This window comes from Neophocaena asiaeorientalis, unplaced genomic scaffold, assembly GCF_003031525.2.
Source record: "Neophocaena asiaeorientalis asiaeorientalis breed wild unplaced genomic scaffold, Neophocaena_asiaeorientalis_V1.1 scaffold264, whole genome shotgun sequence".
Lineage (NCBI taxonomy): Eukaryota > Metazoa > Chordata > Mammalia > Artiodactyla > Phocoenidae > Neophocaena > Neophocaena asiaeorientalis.
Genome location: NW_020185332.1, coordinates 5,048,176 through 5,059,528, shown reverse-complemented (window position 1 = coordinate 5,059,528; position 11,353 = coordinate 5,048,176).

Here is an 11,353-nt window from a genome sequence, read left to right as displayed (position 1 = left end):
TATAGAATTAATATTATTTCCATGTATTTAATATTTCATTTTAAAAGTATGTGAAGCACTAGTACAAAACACATAAACCACAAAGGTTAGCTTCCTTCCTACCCCCTTTGCCTCCATACTTTTTGGAACATACTATTTTCCTTGTCCAAAATACCTCTTGCCTTCCAAGGCACTTTTCTACCTGGTAAGTTCCTATTCATCCTTTTATTTCTCTTAAAGGAAGCCTTCCCCACCCCAATGGCAAAGTTCATTGCTCCTTATCTCCTCAAACCCTGAACATGCTATATGGACCTATAAATGTTGCTTGCCTGCTCATCTAACCCTACCCACCTGTAAGCTCATTCAGAGGGTAAAATATAGCTCATGCATCTCCTTAGCCTCAGCCCCCATCCCAGTCTCCTTTACATAGGAAAAACTCGGCATTTACTACATTAATAAGTTAATGCACGTAATCTTGGACAAATTACTGAATCTCTCTGTACTGTACCTCAGCTGCTTCCTTTGTAAAATGAGGACATTATTAACCATATTATAGGACTGTCAGGAAGAATAACTACAAAAGCTCCATGAGGGCAGGGACTTACGTTTTTTGTTCAGTGCTGAATCCCCAATGCCTAAAACAATGCCGGACACACAGTAAGCACTCAGTAAGTATTTCTAGCCTGACCCAAGCGCCACAGTCCATGCAGAGTGTTTGGCACACCGCCTGACCTAGGCAGGGTCAATAAATGTTAGCTATTATTAGTAAATTTCTATTCCGGTCAGGGTCTAGCTCACTCAACACACATCGAGGCTGTTAAATTATCAGACACTCTTTTAAGATGACATTTTCCTCATCCTGTAGCTATTCCCTTAATCACCCACACCAAGCCCTCTCTCCTTCCCAGACCCTCCCTGCCAACCTCAGTTCCCAGGAAGCACAGGTCTCTTCTGAACTACCACGGTCTGCATTGTTAGGGGTCCTTGCTGGACCCTGGTCATCCTGAGTCCCCAACTAGCCTGTGAACCCCCTGAGATGCCTTCTGTCACCCCCTCAACAATACAGAGGGACTGATGGTTGGTCTACCTACTTAGTGAGCCAGGCTACTGACTCACGACCCCCTGCCTTTAATACACCCTCCCCCTGCACACATACCCCTATCTTCAATCTCTCTCTACCCCTGTCTCGACGCCTTCACCTCCTTGCAAAAGTCTGCCCATCATTTACCAGATTCCATCTTTGGGGTATGGTTCAATTCAATCCGTTTTAAGTTCCCCCAGGCATTTCTCACCCTGCACTCCCCTTCGACACCATGGAAAGCCCGAGATCTCGCGAGATTTGGCTTCCGCTCAAAGGAGCGGTCAGGGCTGCCTGATTCCACCGTTCTCTTAAGTAGCCCTTGAGGCTCGGTGCATCCCAGTCCATCACCACACAGCACACCCTTCGGGCTCCTCCTGCTCCCTGTTTGCCTTCCTGGGAAACTCCATACTCCACCCACCCGGCCCAGGCCGCGGCCCACAGGTGCCCTCCTTGGTGTTTTGTAGAAGAGAGAATATTTCATGAGGGAGGGGACTGCGTGACGGGCCCAGCTCCCCAATTGCTTAAGGTGCTGAAAGAGAGAGTACTGACCCGAGGCTGCTCTTCAGGAGATAAGCTCGAGGGTCAGGCAGTGATGGTCACCGGGGATAAATTTTAGATGCCTGCGGCTGCTGAGAGAAACTGCCGGACCCGAGAATGTACAATGGAACAGTGAGAGCGAGTTGTGGCGGCCTTGGACCTTGGCAGGCATCAGATACGGGCCCCGGGGTCCCGCTCCAGAAGCCTCCGCTGCCCGGGCTCTTGGGGTTTCTGAAGGCTAGAGATTTGGGACCGCGCATGCGCAGTTCACTGGCCCAGTGCAGCCTGGGGCGGTTCTTCTTCCGCGCAGCCTTTCGACCAAAGCCTTTCCGCTCACATGTGCGATCCCCTGGAGCCCGGAAGTGCTGCATCGTGACTAGGGGGTCGGGTGGGGTTTGCGTGATAGGTGGTGTGATTTAGACTTAACCAACTTCCAAGGTGACTAAGGCAAAGTTCTTGTGGTTGAGGAGCCGGGAGAAGTAAAAGATGCTTTCCCTAACATTCATATTTGTCTCATCCTTCAGAGTCCCCTAAGGAAATGCCGCCCTCCAGGAAGCTGCTTCTAGGGAAGTGACTTCCAGGGAAGCCACTCTGTTTTGAGTATCCCTTTGTACGACTCCCCCTCAGGGGCTGTGTATTGCAGGAGAGGAGGGATCGAGGGAAGGGGGAGCACTGTTGGATTCAGCACTTGTGTCTGGGGTGCCCTGAGTTAACAGGCTTTCCCTGAGGGCCTCAGAGTGCTGGAGAATTCTTGCATCTCCGTCTCCCAGGAGCTCCTGGCATGCAACTGACACTTGATGACTGTTTGTAACTAAGGAACTTATGCAAATTTTATTCTTAGTATTAAACTGTTTCTCCAGGGATTGGAGAGCCCCTCCAAGTCCTGGACTGTTGCAAGGGGATATTAAAGGTCTGCTCAGTTAAAGAAGCAGTAAGCACTGCTTCAGAAAATCCTCCCAGCCCAGCCTGGAAAAATCCTAAGACTCAGGGACAGTTTTCTGTTCCTGTCTCTCCTGTACACATTCAAAGTGCCAGCTCTCACAGCTAGTTTCCTAACTCTGTGATTTATGATCTGTTTGGCCTTGGGAAAGTTAAGTCAACTCTCTGAGCCCTGGTTCTCTCATCTGTAAAATGGAGGTTAATTTACCTTTCGTGGTTGTTGTGAGGAATAGAATTGATGTTTTTAACAGTGCTACAATTAATATAGTAAGAATTATAATGCATATAGCCTTTACTTTGTGCTCAGCACTGTTCTAAATGCTTGACACGTGAAGGGGATCAGGATATGCCACCCCCAAATATGCCACTTTGGCATAATGATTATTTTCAGCTGAAGGCAATTGAGAATCAGCAGCTGCAGAAAGAGTTCTCTGCCCTCCCCTTATCTGTCCACAATCAAGGCATAAATTTTTCTTTGTGAAGGTGTTTTCCCCACCTCCCTGTACCAGGAAGAGGAGAATGACTCTTATCACTGGAGATGAAGAGTCGACACAGAGATGAGTTTGCATACACAGAGCCTAATAAAATAACCCGTATCTTCCATTAGCTCCCCCATATTTCCCCATTTATTTCACCTCCCTATGATGTATCATCCCCTGAAGCCCAACCTCCCCTCTGTTGTAAAAATGGTCTGTAAGCCCCCAAGTCTAACCACTTTTTTGTTTCATTTCTTTTTTGTGAAACTTTGTGCATGTAAATATTAATAATTATGTGTGCCTTTTCTCCTGTTCATCTGTCTTTTGTTAATATAATTCACAGGTCCTGGTTTCAGAACATAAAAGGGTAGAGGAAAAGGATTTCCTCCCCAACACATGAATTCACTCATTTAATGCTCCTAACAACCCTATGAGGTAAGTGCTCTTATCCTAATTTTATAGAGGAGGAAACAGACACACAAAGAGGTCGTGTAACCTGCCCAAGATTGCGTGGCTCATTAGTTGTGGAGTTTGTGAGATCCAAATTGCTCAGGCATTCTGATTCCACGTTCCATGCTCTTAGCCTCTGCTTAATAAACAGTAGTTTTTACATTAGCTAACAATAAGCTGTAGTTATTCTCATGGTTAAAAATCTATAATTCTCTACCTTAAAGAAATACTCTGAAGGTAGCCCTTTCTATTCTTCAATTGAAAAATATTTGAAGCTGGGAAAAAAGACATAGTTTATTCAAAGGTGATCCTGCAGGGAAAACATGGACATTACTGTGTAAAATGTTCAGGACCCTGAAATATTATGTGCAAACTTCAGGCTTCCCATTAAGCTATTTCCTAGAAGATTAAGTTCCAGCATAAAATACTAACTAGAACATGCACTTCTGCCTCAACAATATTCATTTTAAAACTTCCAATTTAAGTAAAACATTTTAACTCCAGCTTTTCATCCCATAGCTTGTCTTAACATCCCCAAAGCCTTCATGCAAATCCATTTTACTTTTCCATCACAAATTGTGGAGCTATTGTTTTCCTGGAATTGAAGAGAGAATTTATTCATATTTGACCTAAAATTATAGATAATAAGCCACTGAAAACAGTTCCCCCAGACACACAACTATGTCCCTACCCAATATAGCAGCCCCAAAGGAATTCTTATGGCCTAGTTATATCCTCTGGGGATGGGGGTGAGGGTATTCAAACCGAATATGCTGACACTGCACTAACTATATACCAGGTACCCTGTAATGACACCTTTGGATAACACAGAAAATGACTGTGTTCCAAGGATGGGCTGTAATGAGAGGGGAGGGTACAGAGAGCCACAGGCGGCATTGTTTCCAATCTAACAACACAACTGGGGGCAGGGGCAGATGTGTGCTTGTTTGCAAACTAATAAATACTGTTGTTTTTGCACAAGGCTTTTGAGGAGAGCATGAAGTTTGAAAAGCCAACCAGCATTAGTAGATTTCTAGTTCCCCTACAAAGGTAGAAGTAGGCAGAGCAGCCTGACCAATGGAATTCTGTATGGCACTTGTTGGTCACTGATAAATTTTCCACCAAGTTTACAGATTTCCTCTTCACTGAAGCTCTATTACTTGGGCAAATGACTGGGCCTCTTTCAGCCTCAGTTTCTCTATCTGTTAAATGGGGGTGAATTATAACAGGTAACTCATAGGTTACTGTGATACACACACATATGTACATAATATTTTTATGTTGTTAGATAGATAGAAAGAAAAATAGAACCTACACAGTACCTGGATCATAGTAAATGAATAATAAATGTTAGCTTCCCCTTATGTCTCCCAAGTTCCCCCTAATTTGATGGAAAAGAAAAAGTGAAATCATCCCATTTGGAATGAAAATGAAACCCAACCTTTCATGTGCTCTATGAAGACAAGATCCATTCAGACAAAAGAAAGAGCTCAAAGCCAAGCAGCATCACTCTATAATCCTTTACAGAATGGTGACACTTGGCTGATTTGTCAAAAATCCTGCTACATATCCACACTGGGTGCTTCTAATGAATGTCAGATTTTAAGAATCAACGACATTGACATTACTCCATGGAGCAAAGACTGACGGCCCAACTTATAAATTCCCTGACGCATGTATTAGCAAGGAGGCAAGATGAGTTTTCTGTTCACTGGTCTTGTTCTGCTGTCAAATTCTGGGGGACTTGCATTTCAAGCAATATACCTAATCTCTTTAAATTAAATTATCTTCCTTTCACCAGCCAGAAATTTTTTTAGAAGAATATCATCAACTAAGTGGATCAGAAAATGTGGGTTTAAGTCTTGCTTCCTTGGTGAAATGATATTAAAATGAATGTTATTCCCCAGATAAATGATGTGTTCCAAGGGTCATACACTACAGCTGTTAGAAAGGTTTTTAAAAGAACCTTCAAATCAAAGGAGGAGGCACATATAAAATTAGAGAATTTCTTTCTTCAAAGGAATAGTGGGGGTGTTTTGCTTTTATCAGAACAATGATAACTTCCCCATCTCATTCTGGCTTCTCCATTGATATTATTTAATCACCAATACTATTGAACTGTTAGGATGTGTGTAAAATACTTTTCTGTGTAAAAAATACTCTCAGTTTACCAGTTCATTGAGAAGTTGTTTTTAAACTAAAATCCCACATACCTACCATTAAAAAATGCTAAGCTCTGCCTTTGCCTCATCCTCTCATCATATGGCCTATTTACTGCATAAAGCTATTTTATGGTGATGGTCACAAATATTGACCCCTCTTTTGGTGTAGTAAATGCTCACTTTGAGTTCCTGCTCAACACATACTTAGACGTTAAAAATTTCCTTGTGATTTCAAAGCCAAAACAATCTAAGCCAAATTTGCCCAAAGTCTTGTATCTAGTAGTTGGAACCCAGTCCTCTTGACACTCTGTAAGGCCAAGCTGAAATCTGTACTTTTACCTTTACTTTTAGGCCTTATTATAAAGCCTTCCTCAGTGAAGTCCAGACCGGAGGTCAGCACATTTTTTTTCTATTAAGGATAAGATAGCAAATATTTTAGGCTCTGTGGGCCATATGGTTTCTGTCACAGCTACTCAACTCTGCGGTGCTATGCAAGAGCAGCCAAAGACAGTAAGTAAACGAATGAGTGTGATGTGTTCCAACAAAACTATGTCTTGGTTAGACTCATAACACACATATCATTAGCTGTGTTTATATCTTATCACCAGGACTAAGTAGTAAATTTGTTAAGAGTACAGAATCATCTTACCCTGCACTGCCAGCCAATCTAAGTCACGTAATACAATCTCTTTTTTTTTAACATCTTTATTGGAGTATAATTGCTTCACAATGGTGTGTTAGTTTCTGCTTTATAACAAAGTGAATCAGCTATATGTATACATATATCCCCATATCTCCTCCCTCTCGCGTCTCCCTCCACCCTCCCTATCCCACCCCTCTAGGTGGTCACAAAGCATGGAGCTGATCTCCCTGTGCTATGTGGCTGCTTCCCACTAGCGATCTATTTTACATTTGGTAGTGTATATATGTCCATGTCACAATCTTGACATCAAGTAGTTTCTTAAAAGATACCTGATCATTGATCAAATGAGAGATGGAGGGAGGAATGTATATATACTTCAAGGGGTTCCTCCTGGAGATTTCTTGTTACTAGAATCAGCATTGTGGCTAGATAGCTTTAGTTCTACAAATGATGATACATACAATTCCATGTTCTGAGGAAGCTCTGAGGATCTTAGAATGTTTCACTCCTTTTTCCCCTAATTTACCCAATATCCATTTGATAAGGAGTGTTACTGCTAGTAAATAATTCTAGGAAATTAGATTGGTAGATTAAAATCACCAAATTGTTTTCTTGGTTATAAAATATTAAAAGCGCACTTGCTTTTAAGTGAAACTTTCCAGTACTGAAGACTGGGGGGATATAACCAACCCTAAAAGAGGTTCCACCATGCTTGAACATTGTGGGACTATGGGAAGCCCCTAATGAGCTAAGTCTTTCAAGTAAGTTAGAAAGATAACATTTTCATTATACTTGACCGTTCTCTGAGAGTACCCCTTCCTGTTTCCACATTAGCTTGGAGAAAGCATGGGGTTTAATACCTGGCCATAGAGATGCTGTCTCAAAGACAAAGATGCCAAATACACTGTACAGCCTATGAGAACACATGTCATCTTGTACTTAGAAATTACTGAGTAATTACTAAATGGCAGACAGTATTAATTCAGCTACTATCCCTGTTTGTTCAAGAGCTTTCTGTTCTATAATCTAGTCAAGTCTAGACTGCCATTACAAAATGGGCAATGGTTTTCACTCCACAATACAGGTAGAAATGAAATAACCTTGTGAAGGCAGAATTTTTTTCCTTCCTATCAATGAACTTATACATTGGAGATTATAGTGCTCTGGATGGTAATTATTTCTAAAGGCTTATAATCTATCTTGTGTGAATTTATCCCCTCCAAGGAAGGGGACAAAGCTACCCCTGCACCAGGTCGATAACATAACATGTGACTTCACCGTGACCAAGGAGAACATGGATGAATTTTGAAGGTGAGATCAACAGCTTTTCAGGAAGAATATGAAATTTTGTATGACTTTAATGAAAACATCAGCCTTCTTTTTTAGGGTAATAACAGAGAAAGTCATGGGTGTGGCAAGAATGACAGGGCCTCCATAGCCCAAAGAGGAAGAGAATCAAGAATAAAGTCAGGGACTGGAATTTGAACATAAGTTTTAGACTAAAATTATTGAGACTAAATGTGGGTTGTATGAATGATTTTAAATCTGAAAAAATCTAAAAATTTAATTTTAGTGTGGAAAAAGGATAATATGATCATTAAGAGATTAGGCTTTAGCCCCAATCAACCTGAGTGTGAGTCCCAGCCCAGCCCATTCTCAGCTGTGTCACCTCTGGCGCACAGAGCACTCTAAGGCTCATTTTATAAGTTAGGTTTTAATCTAAACGAGAGGGATAATCATAGTACTCACCTAGGTTATTGTGAGAATAAGCGGAATAATGCATCAGAAGTGCTTGCCCAATGTCTGCAGCACAGTAAACACAAACACTCAAGATACGGTAGGTTTTATGGGATACCTGTGACCAGAATGGAGTAAAGTACACCATAATTCCTGTAACGCCAAAAGAGTACATAATACCCAGAGTACCTCCATGAAACTTGACCTGGCTGTGCCTGCCAGCCCTTATTTCTTCTTTTCTCACCATCAACAATCCTCAACCATTCATGCACCAAGATTTTATTGAGCACCGGCTGTATTCCAGGTGCTTTACTAATCAATGATAACAAATTAGACACCTTCTGTCAGCCTAGATACTCTCTAAGTTACTCTCTCGGAGGGAAAGAAAAATATCTAAAAGGCAGAATGTGCAAAGTTCCACAATAGAGGTATGGACACTGAACAAGAGCAGGGTGGAAGAAGGCAAAGAGATCTCATTGGGGGAAATCACAGAGAGCTACCTAGAACAGGTAGTGTTTGACTTGGGCACTGAAGGATGGATAGGATTTTTTCTGATGGAGGTAGAAGAGGAAGAAGTGAATTCCAAATTAAAGGTTCAGTGGAGGAAAGAGACAGGGGTGGTCAAGCACTGGGGGTCCACTTAGGGTCTAGTGAGGACTCTAGCTGCACTGGATAATAGGGTGGGTGGGAAGAAATGTTAGTAGAAGTTGTTGGAAAGGTATGGTGGGGACAGTGCGTGGACCCCAAGTGCCAGGCTGATTCAGAAGAACTTGCCCTCCAAGAGGCATGTTTTCTTTAAAAAAAAACACCCATCAGTCGTCAAGCAAGGTGAGGACTGAGATAAAGCTAAAGGTTTGAACATTAGGAAGCCACCAAATGCAGTCACTTGAGGAGTTAGAAGTTGGTAAGGAAATGTGTTTTGACTTCTCTTCTAAAGAAAACTGGCCATAGCTTGATATGAGAAATAAAGAGTTTTGTATTTATTTTTGTTTCAAAAAAGGGAGGCCTAAGCATATTTTAGGCTGAGGGAAGACAGCCAGAAGGGGCAGAAGAAACAGCAAGAAAGAATGTATAGTAGAACTACCTTCTCCAAAAACATACTTCATACTAGCCATGAAGTTTCCTTATTTTGAAGACTTTGAATTCTGCAAAGATGAAGCTATTTCTTCTGCAGACACAGGAGTGAGACCAAGATGGTGAGTGAAAATACTTGAAGATCCTCTGGTTAAAAGGGGGTAGATTGAAAGCTCTCAAGTTGTAGAGCCTTGAGCAGTAAAGATGATGGGACTTAATCTTTTCCAGGTGCAAGGAATGGAAATAGGCATAAGAGTCTGAGAAGCCTGGACAATGGTTGGTTCAGCCACTATGGAGAATGCAGCAGGTAGCTGACAATAAATTTATGGAGCCAGAGGCCAGCTAGGGTAATAGAGACCAGCTATTGAGTGGACCATATTACCACTGTTTTCATGACTTTCTCTAGACATGGGAGATGAGAAGGCAAGCAATACAGGTTCAAGTTGGAAGTTGTCGAGGAGGAATGGTGGTATATGATATCACTGGTAGTGGGAGACAATAGGGAAGAAACAATTCTATGAAAGGAAGGAGTAGGTGACCATTGGGTTTTGGCCAGAAGGGAAGGAAAGTCGTTCCAGGAGAGGGATCAAGGGACTGACCCCTTGGCTTTGATGCTGAAGACTAACAAGTACCTCATGAGGAGCGAGGGTACAAAGTGGAAGGTGGAAGTAGAGAGAGGTAGAAGGTGAGGGATTCTGCTCAGAAAAAGGAACTTGTGACTTCTGAATCTTTTCTGGCCCACACATTTGTGACACCAAGAATGCTAAAACTTTAGGTCGTCAAAATTTGCTTGCATTCTCTTCCACATTTAATATATACTGTCAAATACGTTATGTAAGCACCTTGTCAGTGTAATAAAATTGTGAGTTTCCTGAAAGCAAGCATAACACACTCCTTTCTTTCATAATGCTGAGATATGTAATAAGATAGAGGTTTGTCATCAGTGACCAATAATTACTGATGAATTGAAGTGAAATTCATTGACAGTCATGGTGCTTGACTTCTCAAAGTCACTACTCTCCTTTTCTGTAACTACCGAGGATTCCACTATGAGAGGTGCAATCAGGACATTGCCCATGTACCTCCTGAGGCATCAAAACTCCATTTCTGGCACTTAAAATCTAGAATATGCTTACAGATTCATAGAACAACCCCTGGTGGCTTTAATCCATCCAGGGATTGAGAAACAGTTTATTGTTGTGGCTAAAAGGATGGTTTTTAGAAGCCAACAGCCCTGGGTTCCAGTCTGAGCCCAGTCACTTATTAAGACTGTGACCTGGGACTTCCCTGGTGGCGCAGTGGTTAAGAATCCGCCTGCCAGTGCAGGGGACACGGGTTCGAGCCCTGGTCCGGGAAGATCCCACATGCCACGGAGCAACTAAGCCCGTGCTACTAATGAGCCTGTACTCTAGAGCCAGCGAGCCACAACTACTGAACCCTCATGCCACAACTACTGAAGCCTGCGCACCTACAGCCTGTGCTTGTCCCGTGCTACTAATGAGCCTGTACTCTAGAGCCAGCGAGCCACAACTACTGAACCCTCATGCCACAACTACTGAAGCCTGCGCACCTATGCTTGGCAACAAAGAGAAGCCACCGCAATGAGAAGCCCACACACCACATCGAAGAGTAGCCCCCGCTCTCCGCAACTAGAGAAAGCCCACATGCAGCAACGAAGACCCAGCGCAGCCAAAAACAAATAAATAAAATTTTTAAAAAGAATGTGACCCTCTATCAATTATTTAGCTTCCCTATTCTCTGTCTCCAATCTGTTAAAAAAAAAAAAAAAAGTAGTGGTGGAGTGGTACAGTATAAACCTCATGGGATCTTTGTATAAAGCATTTAGCACAGAGCCTGCTATATAGCAACCTACCAATAACAACAGCGACTGTTTAGAAACATACACTGCAGTGCTTATGCTACCTCTAAGCTTTAAGCAAAATTCTGGAGAATTCTGATAGGAGGAAGAGAAATCTTATAATCTTTACAAATCTTAACCTCTCTTTGCATCAATCTCCTTATCTGAAAATAAGAGTAATCTAATGCCTACTTCAGAGACTTGTTGCAATCATTCAATGAGTTAATATTTGCAAACTGCTTGAAACAATGTCTGAGAGCAATAAGCACCATTCAGGTATTTTTAGGGACTCTGGGTTTGTGATGAAAAGTTCTGCAAGTCAGCTGTCATTTGCAGTTTCTTTCTCTTCAGGAAGATTCTAGGAATAAATGTGTGGCCGTGGTTCTGTGAGGCCTGGACTATAAGCCAGCTTCTCAG